Raw genomic sequence first — 16059 nt, forward strand, 5'->3', positions numbered from 1 at the left:
GGAGACCCGGTCCCTCTCGGGAGGGTAACAAGGGAGCCGTGTGAGCACTAGTGACTGGGTTTTACCCCTTTCTCCTGCTCTTCTGGCCTGCTACTCTATGCTACGCCCGTGCTTACCTTGCTCCCGGAGACCCGGTCCCCCTTGGGAGGGTAACCAGGGAAAGTGTTCTGTGCAGATCAGTGAGTAAGCACCAGCCCGCCGTGCTTACCTTGCTCCCGGAGACCCGGTCCCTCTTGGGAGGGTAACAAGGGAGCCGTCTGAGCACTAGTGACTGGGTTTTACCCCCTTCTCTTGCTCTTTTGGCCTGCTAGGTTACTTTAAAATCTTGATTTATGTCATATTGCTCCCCAGAAAGATTGTAGCAATGCATGCTTTTACACATAACGTGTAAGACTTCCTGTTTCCCCACTGTCTTAGGAACACTGTATGATATTCTTTTTTAATTTTTGACAATTTTATAGGTTTTATTTTTCTTTTCTTTGATTGCCAACGAGGCTGAGCATTATAAATGTTTAGTAGCCATTTAAATTGGATTTTCTATGAATTGTCTCTGCATATTTTCTGTTAAAATTATTGAGAATGAACTTTCTTTCTTTCTTTCTTTTTTTAAATTTATTTTAAATTTTGCTTTTTTACCAGGGGTGAGAGGGGAGGGGAGGAAACACTGCAAAAATGAAAATAAAAATAAAAAAAAAGTTGCATCTCACCCTAAAAAAAAAAAATTGCTTTTTTGTGTTGAGAATATACACAGTAAAATTCACCAATCAACCATTTCTCCATGTATAATTCAGTGACACTCATGATATTCTTCAAGTTCTGCAATCCTCCTCACCCTCCTTTTCTGAGTTCTATTTTCCTCATTAACATAAATTCATGGTCCCCTAAGGTAGTTCTGGTCTCATGGCAAAGGAGGCACTTGTTCATGGAGGCAGTTAGCCACACATTCTATATTTTTTCCTATTTTTTATTCTCCTTCCTCTATTGCTCCAGGCAGATAGAGACGAATTGTGCCTTGGATGACCACTTGAAAACTTTTAAGATCCCAGACACTATGGAATGAGCTAGGAGGTAGAACAGAACCACTGAACTTGTTATTAGGCCAATTAATTTGGATGTCCCATGAAATCATGACTCTAAACCTCCAATCCAAGGAACCAGATCCCATGAGGTGTCTCGTCATACATAAGAAGCCTTGGCAGCTACTTTTTTTTTTTTTTTGTCATTGTTATAAATATATCTATCATGCAATTTTGCCAGTTCAACCTTTTACAGGCGTATAACTACACCTTATTTATTTATTGTGATTTGGGTGAAAATTTACAAAGCAAATTCGTTTTCCATATAGCAGTTCATACATATTTTGTTTCATGACATTGATTGTATCCCCATAATGTAACAGCTCTCTTCCCACTTCCTCCCTGTGGTTACCTTTTTCCTGTGTCCTTCTTTCCTATGCATTCTGCCCTCTGAGCTATCTCCTTGTGCTGGTACTGCCCTTCTGATCTCCCACGATTGATTGTTCTAAGAAGTGTACCTACCTGGTGTAAATGTTCACGGTATATGCCTGTCTATTGTTTGGCTGGAAACCATGGGAGTGAGTTCAATTCCAGGCCTGAAGAGTGATGAGGGGCCATAGTCTCAGGAGTTTCACCAGTCTCTATCAGACCAGTAAGTCTGTTTTTTTTTTTTTTTTTAATTATTTTGTGTTTTGTCCCACATTTTTCTCCCACTCTATCCAGGATCTTACAGATGTGTAACTTATTGATAGCAATTACAATCATCAGCTCTGCGAACTACCCCTAATCAATGTGATTTGTCCATCACCATTAATCTGTCTTTCCCCACCTCTTCACATCCCTGGTAACCACTAACAAACTTTGGTCTTTATACATTTGCCTTTTCTTGTCTTTTTATATAAGTGGGCTAATTTGGGGTGGTCATTTTTCTCCTTTATTAATCTGGATATATTCTTGACAGATTAATGAAACCAACCATTTGGCAAGTATATTGCAAACAGTGTCTTTTAAAGGCAGATCTCCATGAAAGTCATATATCTAACTCCTGCCATGTTACCATGACCAGAGGAAATAATGTAATATCCTTATTGGTGACCCTCCATGTGATTGACATCATGGTAGTTCTAGGGATTCAAAGACTTTATCGGTATTTTGAGGAGTTCCTGGGTTGTGCAAATGTTAACAGATATGGATGCTATAACCCAAAAGACAACCTGAACCATTAGGGGAAGGTGACTTGATTGGAGAGGGACTTCTGCTGATGTCATATGTTGAGTGTTGATAGGACTGGGGAAAGATGGCACAAGGGGTGTGATGACTATCCTCTACAACCTAGTCCCCAATCTCCACCCTATCTTGCCTTTCTTCTTGCCAAGGGTCCTTGGTGTTGGCTGACTCCTCTTCTGGGAAGTTGTATCCTTGCAACACCATTGTTATTTGCCCCAAATTCATTGTGATCCTATGTACAATGGAATGTAGTGCTTTCCTGTCCTTTGCCAACCACATAATTGGTTGGGGATTGGACTTGTGATCCATAGGGTTTTTTTTTTTTTTAAATTTTATTTTATTTAGATTTGGGTGAAGATTTACAGAGCAAATTCACTCTCGATACAGCAGTTCACATATACTTTGTCTCATGTCATTGACCACAATTTACCACAATGCAACAGCTCCCCTCCAATTTCCTCCCCAAGGTACCACTTCCCAGTGTCCATCCCTCCATACTCTCCTGCCCCCTAAGCTGTCTCCCTGTGCATAAGGTGCCCTTCCTTCTCCCATGATTGTTCTCTCAAGGGCATGTGTCCACTTGAGGGAAATGTTCAACTCACATACCTGTACTTTGCTTGGCTGGAAACCACAGATGTGGTCTCAATTCCAGACCTGAAGGGTAGCTAGAGGCCATAGTCTCAGTGGTTCCACCAGGCTCTATTGGACCAGCAAACCTGGTCCCAGTCATCCCCCCCCTTTTTTTTTTCCCTCCAAATGATTTTGAGTTTTGTTCCACATTGTTCTCCCTCTCTATCCAGGATCTCCTACATCCCTTCCAAGTGGATGACAGTGGTAGCCGGGCACCATCTAGTTCTTCTGGTCTCATACTTGTATAGGTTGCAGATCGGATGGTGTACCAGTCGTGGGGACTGATTGTTTCCATTAATTTTGGTTTTCTGCTTTCTTCTTTGCTCTTGACGAGGAGAGACCCATCGTTACATCTAGATGGCAGCTTGCTAGCTTTTAAGATCCGATCCATAGGGTTTTTACTGGCTAAGTTTTGGAAGTAGATCACCAGACCTTTCCTCCTAGCCTGCAAGCTCCTCTGAAATCTGTTCAACATCATAGCAAAACCCAGGCTTCCACTGAGAGATGGGCGCTGGCTGTGCGTGAGGTGTATTGGCCAAAATAGAACCTGGTCTCTTGCATGGAGAGTGAGAATTCTACCATGGAACCACCACTGCCCCTCTTTCGTGCCTGGAAAATCATCCAGCAGCTAGTTCTATTCCGTCCCTTTCTGTAGTTCTGCATATGGATGAAACCATTGTCCCTTTCCTTCTACTTGTCTGAGGCAAGAACTCTAGCATTTCTGAGCCACTCAGGAGACTAGAATCCAGCAACATTCATGATTGGGCAAGACTTGGTACTTCATGGGGATGTTGAGAACAGCTAAAGTTGGGTGAGAAAACAGAGCCTCACTTAGAGGAGAAAGATCAGAGGGGACTAACAGGATTGCAGGGAAGTGAGGTCAAATTGTGGGGAGGGACCACCTCCAAAGTCATGTCTGAGAGGTAGATAATATGAAAGAAAGAGGTGAGGCTTAAGAGAGAAATGGCAGCTCAATGAGCCACCTAGGGATTAAGGGCCTTTAGTAGATGATATTCACCATCCATCAGCTTGTGTAATGTGGTGGCTTGCATGTTGCTATGGTGCTGGAAGCTATGCCACCAATAGGTATTTTAAATACCATCAGGGTAACTTGTGGTGGACAAGTTTCAGTAGTGCCTCCAGACTAAGACAGACTAGGAAGAAAGACCAGGAAATCTTCTTCCAAAAATTAGCCAGTGAAAACCCTGTGGATCACAACAATATTGTCAGATACAGTGCTAGAAGATTAGCCCCCTAGGTTGGAAAGTACTCAAAATACAAAGGGGCTGAAACAGTGGACTGAAGATGGCATATAATCGGGCAATGTTTTGTTCTGTTGTACTTGGGGTTTGTCATGAGTCAGAAGAGTCTTGATGGGCCAGGGGCAGTAGGCAGCCCCCTGTATGTATAGGGGGATACATGAGCAAATTCTGTATGGATTCTGGGAGTGAGGTGGGAGGGATGTTGGCTTTCCTGGACTATTGCCATCTACTAACAGTAATGTCTGAGACATTCAGAAAAGCTAAGCTAGGGATGGGGCAGGGATTGGTGTACTAAATGGGCGACTCTCCCCAGACCCCTTCCTGCCTTTTTCATCCATCTGCACCAGGCTCATCTCTCTCTTCCACTGACTGAGTTTCTGAGGACCCCACTCTAGTGTCTGAGTTGACTGAAGTAATGACTCCTTTTAGCTTACCCCTAGTTAACAAAGATAAACTCCTACCTGGCCTCCCTGCTTCCAGGCTGCTGTGGTTGGCCTTCCCAATCCATCCTTACTGGCAACTGGGGAAAAGGAATTTACAATCACATGTATTAAAGTTCTTTTTTTCACTACCAATGTTAAGACTAGTAATTTTGTTGTTTCAAGCCAGATGTTTTGTCTTATTAAACCTGAGGTTACTCACAGTCAAGGCCGAGTAGGCCATGGTTGAATGCCTACACATTTGTTTCATATACTTCTTGCCCTGAGAAGGTGTAATTAAGATGTGGGGTCTTAGATGGCCAACCGTAATCATTTTTGATGGAACTACAAAGAACACCAAGGACTCGGGGCATTTCTAATAGTTCTTTTCAGCTTTGTGTGATTACTGCTATTCATTTAGAAATAGGTAAGGTTTTTAATATAGGGTGGAATAATTCTGTTTCTCTGTGTCTCCTAACTCCCTGCCTCACACACTATACACCTAGACACAAACACACTCTCTCTCACACACACGGACACACATAAATACACATATACGTGTGTAGGCCTGCACACACAGACACACTCTCTCCTGCTTTTCAGGAAACAAACTAACAAACAAACAAAAACCAAATTCACTGTCGTGGAGTCTATTCCACTCATAGTGACCCTTCCTTGGATTTCTGAGGTGTTATCTCTATGGAAGTAGATTGCCCAACCTTCCTTGAAGAGTGGCTGGTGGGTTTGAACCACCAGCCTTCTGGTTAGCAGTCAAATGCCTTAGTCACCAGAGCTCCCTTTTGGAAACAGTGAAGGGCTAAAAAACAGGAGCAGCAGCAGCAACAACAGATATATACGATGTCTGGAGGATGAAGAACCTGGTGACAAAATGATGTGTCTATTAGATGACACTGATAGTTAAGAACTAACATGTATTGAGTGCTTGTTATGCACCAGGCCTGTTCTAAAATAACTTAATCCTCACAATGACCCTATGAATTTGATACTATGATTATCCTCATATTAGATATGAGGACACGGAGGCACAGTGGGCTAAACAACTTACCCAAAGTCATATAACTGGGAAGTGGGGAGCCAGGATTTGAACTCAGGCAGTCTGACTCTAGAGCTGAGGCTTTTACTCCAACATGACTCCACTGACCCCATGGCCAGTGAAACATAAGCAAAGAGGTTTTATAGTAATGGATTCTTCTCATCCTAAGACTCATGACTGCAAACTCTGGTGTTCTGAGAGTTTCTCAACTTTTCTGGTCTTTTTGTGATATAGAAGTTGACATCCACTCTGTGTAGATTCAAGTTCATGGGCACATGGCTTGCAAAGGACAGCACTTTGTGTAATGTGAAAGTGCTCTGGGTGGACACCTCTTCATGCCGAGGCACACAGCTTGGTGACCAAAGTCTGGGCTGGATTTTGGTTCTCTCACACTGGAACTCTTGTGCAGAACACAACCTGCAAAACTGTCCATGGTGGTCCTGGAGGTTGTGTGTCAGTCTGCCATTGTCCTGAGCCCTGAGATTGGGGAATCCCCAATCTCTGAAAAGCCCCCTTATTAAATCTCCTTGGTCTCCACCATCTGCAGCTGGCCTGACTCCTCAGCCCTAAATGAGTGGTCATGCTGCCTCATCTTGAGCTCTTCCAGGGATGGGGAACTCACCATTTTGCAAGGCAGCCTATTGCGTTATTGCATAGTAGAGGTAGAGGAGTTAGAGAATTGGTTTGGGGCTAGATTGTGGAGGACTTTGCAAATAAGTTGATGGCAAGATGATTGGCTTAGATAGAGTGACAAGGCCTAACATTTAAAGTGGTGAGAAGGGGAGGGAAGAAGGAAAAGGGACAGAAGTGGGAGAGAGAGAGAGGCAGCTCATTCAGCTACAGGGATCCCAGGCATTTTCTGGGTAGAAGAGTGACACATTGAAGGTAGTATTTACATAAGAACACTTTGGACATGATATAGAGGTAGATGGGAGCAAGAAGAATTAGAGGCTCTGGGTAAGTCTTTGGATAAAGGTGAACTACATCCAACCTCATGATCTACTGCAATTCACTGGGCTGCCCTGAGCAGCATAATTTCTTCCCATGAGACGGGTCAGGGTGGTATGTGGCTCTGTATCTGTGTATATAACATGCACCTCTCTGTTGCCTGCAGAAGCTTCTGACGATCTAGATTTAAATGAAGCAGTAACATTTGCAAGGCAAATTGGTTCCTCCAAGCCCATTCACTCCAAGGCAGGATGCTTTATTGTCCTCTCTATCAAACCAGCTCAAAATGCCCTCTCTGGGATGTCTTCCTTAACAAACCTTCCTCCACAGTTCCCGTTTAATCCCCTCCTGTAATTGCAGTACACATATGGCTGTTTCTGGCATCATCCATATGTGACTGTCTCATGTCCCAGGAAAGACTGTCAGATTGTTTGTTTCCTTCCTGGGTATACAGAACTCCTCCTTCCTCTGAACATCTCCTCACAGAACCCAAAAGTTTCTCAAAAAATGATGGAACAGAACTGCTCTTGCCTAAACTTTAACATTCATGCCATCTTGTGTGACTTGTACTGTATACATCTTGTATAAGTGCCTTTCCCAAATATCTTCAAGAGCTGACTTGCTGTCCCATGGGCTGTTCCCACATAGAGGTGAGGCACAGTGTTAGGTTCATGGAGAGGCTGAGTTATGAGCAATAGTGTCTGTTCCAAGCCCAGTATAAGCACCTACTGGAGGAGAGAGGAACTCTGTGACCCACAGCGCATCCTGAGGATGCTCTTTATTATTATTATTTTATCATTGCTGAGTAGTGCACTCAGCTGCTAACTGAAAGGTCAGCAGTTCAAGTCTACCCGAGGTGCCTGAGAAGAAAGGCCTAGTGATCTACTTCCAAAAGCTCAGTGATTGAAAACCCAAAAGCACAGTTCTTCTCTGACACACACGGGATGTCTGTGAGTCAGAATTGATGAGATGACAACTGGTTGGTTGGATGTAACTAGAAGGTACTCAAGTTGTCAAGTTCTAATCTACACAGGGCCAGTTGGCAGTGAACCCTCCTGACACTAAATCAGGACTCCCTTTACTTCTAGAGGAGATACTATAGCTGTCTGGAGTGTCCCAGCTCTCTACACCACTGCTGGAGAAGTCTTCTCAGCGCCCCTCCTACTGAGTGTGTGCTTATCCTTGACCCATGCTCACTCACCAGGAGCTATTAGATTCTGATAATCTCTCCTTGTAGCCAGGATGACTGCTATTATTACCACCAGTGTGGAATTGTCAACAAAATCACCTCTCTTGTCTATTGTAAGGACAATCTATAACCTCTCTCCCAGGCTCCCAAGTGGTGCAGGCTGCCAAGATAAGCACTCACACTGATATGTGAAGGCATATAGGCTAAGAATGAGTAAGGACATGAGGGGAGGGGCAAGGTCTCCCAACCAGTCTTTTCTCCCACCATTTGGGTGAGCTGGCTGTGTTTTTCATACACTTAGTATGGGCTTGCTACACAGTGGACATCTTTAACAGGAGAGAGAAGCAATTCTTATACATGGCAGATAGTTTAGTCCATCAAAACCTCACCCTGATGAGCTTTGAAAATATTATGCTGAGTAAAATAAGTTGGTCAGAAAGGGACAGATATTGTATGATTCCTCTTATATGAAATATCTAGAATAGCCAAGTGTATAGAGACCAAAGTTTATTAGTGATTATCAGAACAGGAGGGAAGGAGGGGAAAAGGAGACTCATTGCTTAGGGGACACTGAGCTGCTTAGGTATGGGAAAATGGATACGGCAATAGTTGAACAACATGATAAATATGACTAATGCCACCAAATTGTACATGTGAAAAATGTTGAAAAGGCAAACAATTTGTAGCAAAAAAATATATATTTACCACAATAAAAAGTCAATAACAAATACAGAGACCTTCACTTCTGCTGAGTTTTAAAAATAAAAGCAAGAAACCTCATCCTGAGTGCACATGTACAAGGATTAGTCCTGAGCTCATGGTAAGAGATGATTGGGGCAGAAGGGACGTCAAGAGGGACAAGACTATTTTGCACAGTGTGATGGTGGAGGTGGGGCATACAGGTGACAACACAGAGGGCAATGGCAAATGCAGGAGCCCTGGGACAGTCATTCATCCTACAAAACCTGCAAGGCCACATGGGGCAGGCAGTGGGCAATGGAGAAGCCTGGCATATCAGACAGATATAGCCCTGCCTTGGTGGTGCCCAGTGCCGGGTGGACAGGGCCACGGCAATTATTGGAGGGAGGTATGTAGGGAACAGAATTCACAGGGTCTTAAGGAAGCTTTCTGAAGAGGGAACTGAAGAGACACACTTTAAAGGGGAAGAGACTGGGCTCAGGATATGAGAGTGGGGGACTTGGAGGCTGCCTGGGCAGAAATTTGAACAATAGGAGCAGGGGAGTTCCCTCACCAGGGAGTCACATGGAGTCAGAGGGAACATCAGGGAGCTCTCTTGGTTACCCAAAATGGTGAACAATGTACAATTTCAGATGAGGGTTCACTCATTCAGGCCTCTAGTCCACTCATTCAGGCCTCTGGGTTAGTCTGGGGCATTTTAACCTAACACATTCCCTCTGCTACTGGAATAGCCAAAGAATTGAAGAAACTGTTGAGATCCAGGGATGGACCATCCAATTCTCTCTGGTGCAACAGTTAGGAGGAATCCAACGTTCTACTTGATCTTCCCAAACTCTTCCTAGATTCTTGTGTGTCACTCATTCTTAGAGACAGACAGCAGAGTGACGGGGGTGGATGCCCAGAGTTTTTTTGGAAAATGAAGTCACCTAATTGGACCATCTGCCTCCTGACAAGTCAATGCCTGGGGCCCAGGGGCTGGGTCATGCCTATCAGGAACCAAGCCCATTCATGAAGGGAGGGCCCAACATGCTCCTGCACAGAGTCTGCATGCAGCTAATTATAGGAAAGACATGAAGTGGAGACTTTAGGATGAGAATGAATGAAATTGATGTGAGGATTAATTTTAACCAGAGAATAAAGCTCAGGAAACCATAAAATTAATGAACCAATTCACCCGGGACCTATAAAAAGGATCACCCCTCTCTTTGTCTCAGAAGGTGTCTTTTTCTCTGAGGTTTTCTGAATCAGAATGTCTTCCTGCATCCAGAGCAAATGATGAGACAGCAGTCCAGCAGTGCCCCCTCCCCCAGGCCACCAAGGGCTTCAGTGGTCACTCTTCCATTGTGATATCTAGCCAGAGCCACCCTAGTTCCCCCAAGTCTCAGTCAGCCTCACACCCTGGAGAAGGCAGTGCTGCTGCAGCTTGTGCCATGACTGGAGTGCCTTTGGCAGCAGAAACCTGCACAGCCTTGGGGGCAAGAAGAGTGTTTGACTCAGTGTGGGTGGAAGAGCCTCCTGGACTGGGGACTCAGAGGGAAAGGCCTGAGTGGTGGCTTTAAAGGAGGTTCCTTCAGTACTGGAGGGAGACCTGTTGACTTTGGGGGAGTATCTGGTGGAGCTGGGGGCTTTGGAGGTTCAGGGGGGCTTTTCCCTCGATATCCAAGGGTTACCATCAACTAGGTTCCCCTGAAACTCCTGAACATGGGGATCGACTCCCAGATAGGGAGGTGAAGACCCAAGAGAAGGAGCAGATCAAGACCCTTGCACCAAATTTGCCTCCTTCATTGATGAGGTGAGGCCTGTTGGCAGCCTGGGACATCTGGTGAGGGGACTTGTGGCCCTGACAGCCCCTGGGATTGGGGGACATGGAAGACCTGGGTTTGGGTGACAGATCTGCTCATGAGTGGGAGACTGGGTAGCGGTGACCTCTTCTTTGTGGTTGATGACAGGTGCGTTTCCTCGAGCAGCAGAACAAAGTGCTGGAGACCAAGTGGTGCCTCCTGCAGGAACAAAGATCCACTTCAAAGGCCAGTGCCAATGACCTGAAGCCCTTCTTTGAATCCTGCACTGGCTGCCTGCAGGCTCAGCTAGGCAGGCTGCAGACAGAGCAGGGCCAACTGGATGGGGAGCTGGGCAGAGTGCAGGCACTTGTGGAGGAATGCAAGAGGAAGTGAGTGATGGAGACACTCCGGGAGACAGCCACAGGGTCTAGGGGATGATGGTGCAGGTCTGGAGGTATGTGGGTTTTCCAGCTAGAAAATTACAGGCCCATGTTCTCAAGGCCTCTGAGGCTGTAGGCTGTAGGATGAGGTGTCAGAAGAGGGAGTCTGATGAAAGGAGGATCTGCTCTCTTTTGATGCCTTGTGTTGGTATCAAGGAGTATGAGGTGTATGTCACAGAGGTGGGCATCTAACAGATTCCACATTAGACAGAGGTCATTGTTTAGGCACTGCATCATCTAACAACAGTGGATCTTAAACTTTTCTGCTTACCAGGATTATTTTGGGAGCTTTAAAATTTCTGAATATGCAAGTTGCACTCATGACCAATTCAGTCACAATCTTTGTGCATGAACCAGGCATCAGCACTTTTTATAGATCCCCAGATGATTCCAGTGTGCAGTCAAGGTTGAAGACCCCTTAAAGAATGTATTTATCCTGGTGGGAGATAGCTTCAAAGGGAGATTAAGACAGAGTGGAGTCTTGCTTCTGGTCAGATGTGGCAGTAGGATATGAACCCAGCACACAAATGGAGGAGGGAGAAGCTGAGAGTTTTGGCGGTAGATAGAAGAGGAAGGCAGCCTTGGAAGTGACCATAAGCCTTGGCTCACAAGGACCAGGGTGATCCCTAGCAGTGGAGAATCCAGACAGACCTGTAGGAATATGCTGCTGAGAGGGCGAGGGACACCAGAGGCTATGCTTCATTTCCATTATGTGGTTTATCTCCTTCTGTTTCCAATATCCTGGAGTGTTGGAAATGGGCTACCAGGGTGCACTTAAGGCCCTCCTATTCTAAAAGTGCATGCCACCCAACTGGGTTTAATTTGTATTAAGCAGGGAATGTTTAACAGCAGCCCTGACCCTGGGCAGCCATCAACTCCTAGGATAAATACCTTTTCCTAAACATGTGTGAATCTACCCTTGGCTCAACTTACCTCTCAGCATAACCTGTCTCCTTCCTTGTAGGTGTGAGGATGAGATAAACAAGCACTCGGAGGCTGAGAATGACTTCATGGTTCTGAAGAAGGTAAGCAGAGGAGTGAAGCTATGAGGGAAGCAGATGGAGTAAGGAAAGGGGGAATGGGGGCAACTTCTCACAGGTGTGAGGCAGATAGGGCTAAAGACTCCTTCTCCAGAGCAGGATTTCCCAGTGCTGTGCTATTGCTGATGGTCTGAACCAGGGCAGCACCTGTCTCTCCACCAAATCTCTGGCCTGAGGGTTTTCTTTCTGTCACTAGGATACCTCCCAAGTATGTTTGGCACACTGTTTGCAATACTGCTTTGAGCCCTTCAGTACACCAGTTCACTGTCAGACGTTTGATAACTGCCATTATAATCATCCACATTATAAAAATGATAACACACCTCCTGGAACACTGAATTCAACTGTCAAATCTCTCTCCCTACTGCAAGTTTAATGTGTGATTTAAGTGATTTTCACTCCTTGATTCATGTAAATGTGTATCAATATTATTAAATGCACCTGCAACTTTCAGGATGTGGATACTTCTTATATGATTAAAGTGGACTTGGAAATCCAAGTGGAGAGCCTACTGATGAGGTTAACTTTTTGAGAGCCATCTATGAAGCCATAAGAACCTTCATCCTTTCCACGGGGTGGAAGCTGCAATGCTGAGATGTCAAATCTTACTTGATTCTGGAGATTCAGCTTCTTTGTGAATTCTGTCTGGCAGCAAATGAAGGCAAAGTCTTTCTTATCTTTATCCATATTCCTTCTTCATTTCTCCTATTTTACCCTCCTTCCCGCTCTCATTACAGTCCTTGGGTCATGCAAACAGTTAAAGTGCTTGACTACTAACAAAAGGTTGGAGGTTTGAGTCCATTCAGAGGGGCCTTGGAAGAAAGGACTACTGATCTACTTCTGAAAAAAATTAATCTTTTAACCCTATGGGGCACAGTTCTACTCTGACACACACGGGATTGCCATAAGTCAGAGATGACTCCACCTCATGGTTTTTTTTTTTTTTTTTTCACCCCCGTCATTTTATCCACTTACTCCCTCTGTTCTTTCTAAGACTCAGGACACCCAGCATCTGTTATTCATGCCTTTAGAATCCCCATGTCCAGAGTTTCAAGGGAAATCTTGGGCAGAGTGACCAAGAGGAGAGTAAAATGTGACCCCATATGGGTGGAGGTAAACATTGTCTTACTGCCCGCTTTCTCTGGGTCACTTCCTTGTTACCTTCCCTTCTCTTTAGTAAGCTTTGGTTTTCTAGGCCCCATAACACTCTTGGGCCAGTGGATCATAGGTTCAGGCCATCTCAGAGAGATGCTGACAACTATCCAGTGGTGCTTTCCTGTGCATGTGTAGGAGTACAACCAAGTCCCATCAGCATACAGTGAAATATCTGTGGTCCTGTTCATGGACAATAACTGCCAGTGGGACCTGAACAGCATTATTGCTGAGGTCAAGGTTCAGTATGAAGATATTTCTGAGAAAAACAAGGCTGAGATCTATGCCTTGTACAAAACCAAGGTAAATAAGAGTCACTACATCAGCTTAGATCCCATGAGCCTTTCCCAGAGCTCTTGCCCCTTCACTTCCAGCCTCTTCTGGAACCATCCCAAATAACACATATTTCATGCAGTGGGAAACCCACTGAAATTTTCTACAAAATTTCCCATAACTTGCAGAGTCTTTGTAGTGCCTCTTCATTCCACTGCCTGATATGTTAATGGCAACTGTGAGCTTCAATTAAGTGATCCTCTCCACTCTAAATGCCTGGTGGACTTCCATGTGACATTAAAGCTTTCTGGATAGATGGCAATCATATTCCCCCTTAGACACACACACACACATGGTTGAGGCTCAGGAGTAATCTCTCTCTACTTGCTCCCACTCCCACTCCAGCTTGGGGAGCTGCACACAATGGCTGGCAGGCATAGCCATGACCTGAGGAACACCAACAATGAGATTTTTGAGTTCAACAGGATGATCCAGAGGCTGAGGGCAAAGAATGAGTGTCAACAAGCAAGTGGGTGCAGCTCACCCAAAGCCTGGGATTGTAACTCTAACAACAGTGATGCTATGGGGTACCAGCAGGGCATCTGGACTGTACAGGCTGGGTGGTCTTTCAGGCTCCTGGTTGGAACTTTCAGCAATGGAGCTCTGCAAATGATACCATACAGAGCAAGGGCTTCAGCTATCTTTACTTCTATCCACCATCTTCAAGTTGGAATCTCTTCCCTCAATCCAGTGGGCATAGCCTTAAGACTCTGTAAAATAAGTGAAACTGAGTTTCTAGGGACTCAGACTGTGGATTACACCTACCTAAAAGATTAGGAGCCCTTATGCATTATCCTTGGGTAAGAGATCAAATTAACACTAGAATTTGTCAGCTATATGGATATGAATGATACGGGCAGAAGAGGTTAGTATGGCAAATCCTTAATTTGCATTAAGGAGACAGAAGGGGACCTCTGCTCACTTTCCATATTCCCAGATGTATCCAAAGATTGAGTACTCTTCTACTTCCTCCTTTCGCTTCAGAATGCTAACCTACAGGCAGTAATCACTGATGCTGAGAAGCAGGGTGAGCTGACCCTCAAAGACGCCCAGAACAAATTGGCAGAACTCAGAGAGGCCACACAACAGGCCAAGGAGAATCTGGTCCATCTCCTACATGACTACCAGGACCTCGTGAACATCAAGCTGGCTTTGGACATGGAGGTTGCCACCTGCCAGAAAATACTGGAGGGTGAGGAGTGCTGGTAGGCAGGGACCCAGGCCATGACAAGGAACCTAACTTAAAAACCAAGTGTCACAGTATTGTATGGTCTTCGGTTAGACCCACTGAGTTACAGTGGTTTTTGAACAATGTAGATAGGGGACTAAGGGCCTCAACAAATCTCTCTCTCTCTCTCTCTCTCTCTCTCTATCAATTGTGCTTTGCGTGCAGATTTACAAAGAGGCCTCAACAAATCTTGATGAACTGAACTGTACTGCCCATCATCCTCCCTCTGGGTTCAGGGAAAGCAACTCTAATATTTACTAAAGCAGAACGCTAAGGGATTCCTAACAGGCATATGGTGTACCCTAAGAATAGATGTCAACCAATTCTGCTGTGATAGAGAATACAAAGATGGGTCCTAAGTGATCCTTCACCATAACAGGGGAGATGAGACATGCATATAAATAACCCTGATTTCTCATGAGTCCAACTATGTTCTCCATAAAAACTCAACCTAGGAGTCTAGGTTTCCAGTTCAGCTTGTCCAAATTCTGTTGGACTTTACCAGGTTAGCACCCGTGCCCCTAAACTCATCCTAGCATCTCAGGAAGGTTCCTTCTCATGTCTAATCTCACTCTCTGATGCTGTAGCTCCTATCATCATTAACTCTGACATCTCAGGGGATAATTCTGTAAGAGATTGTTCTAGCTGCATAATTCCACCATCAGGTTTCCCTGATATTTGTTTTTCTAAACAGGTTGTCTGGGGAGTGCTTGAGCCCAGTGTGCATCTGTATCTTATACTTTTATTTTCTATTGGTTTAGATTATTTCTCATGGCTTTGCATCAGCTCACCTATCCACAGATTACTTTTTTATAACCTAGTCCCTAGGGAGGATCACTAGAGGGAGTCACATAAGTTATATTTGTTGTTGTTGTTGTTATGTGCTGTTGAGTCGGACCCGACTCATAGTGACCCCTCCTTGGGTTTCCGAGGCAGTATCACTACGGAAGTAGATTGCCCCATCTTCCTTCCGAGGAGTGGCTGGTGGGTTTGAACCGCCAGTCTTCTGGTTAGCAGTCAAGTGCCTTAGGCACTATGCTACTAGAGCTCCCAAGTTATATTTAGATAGGACTTATCTGGATGTCCTGTCCAGTTTGTGTCTTGGGCCCATCATCAGATAAGGAATCTCTCCATTTCTCTGGATTTTCTTTGCTTTCATTCCTCAGACAAGGCTTGGCATGCAATGGGCTTTTTGATAGGGTATGATTGATTATCTCATTCTCTTTGCAGCCATGGCCAACTACACTTCAAGCAGCAAGAACACCAGTATTGGGGACAGCAGCAGCAACAGTGGTGGGAGGGGCAAAAGAGGTGGGTAAGACATCCAAGAGGGCAATGGGTCCACTATTGCTGGGAAAGGCATCGAGTCAAGAGGTACAGGCATCTCCATGGGTCAGAGTCCCAGAGTTGTCAGTTCACTGTCCCCCACCTCAGCCAGGGTTGTGCATACCACCACCAGGGCTAGGCAGCGTTCCTGCATCAAGTACTGAGACTGGGATCTGATACTTGACCACAGAAACTCCCTCTGCCCTTAGCCACATCTTCCTGAAATAGCTCCTCTCTCCCCAGGGTTGGTAACATAATCTCATCCTTTTGGAGTCTCCAAGCCAAGAAGGGGTTCAGACAAGCATTGTCATTTAG

At 45.0% G+C, this 16059-nt stretch overlaps 1 pseudogene; it reads left to right on the forward strand.

The window, feature by feature from the left end:
* The first annotated feature begins 9874 nt into the window (after positions 1-9874).
* On the forward strand, positions 9875-15737 carry LOC103204419 (annotated as a pseudogene).
* The last annotated feature ends 322 nt before the right edge of the window (positions 15738-16059 follow it).

This window comes from Orycteropus afer, unplaced genomic scaffold (assembly GCF_000298275.1).
Source record: "Orycteropus afer afer isolate SDZICR_OR568_19922 unplaced genomic scaffold, OryAfe1.0 scaffold00247, whole genome shotgun sequence".
Taxonomy (NCBI): Eukaryota; Metazoa; Chordata; class Mammalia; order Tubulidentata; family Orycteropodidae; genus Orycteropus; species Orycteropus afer.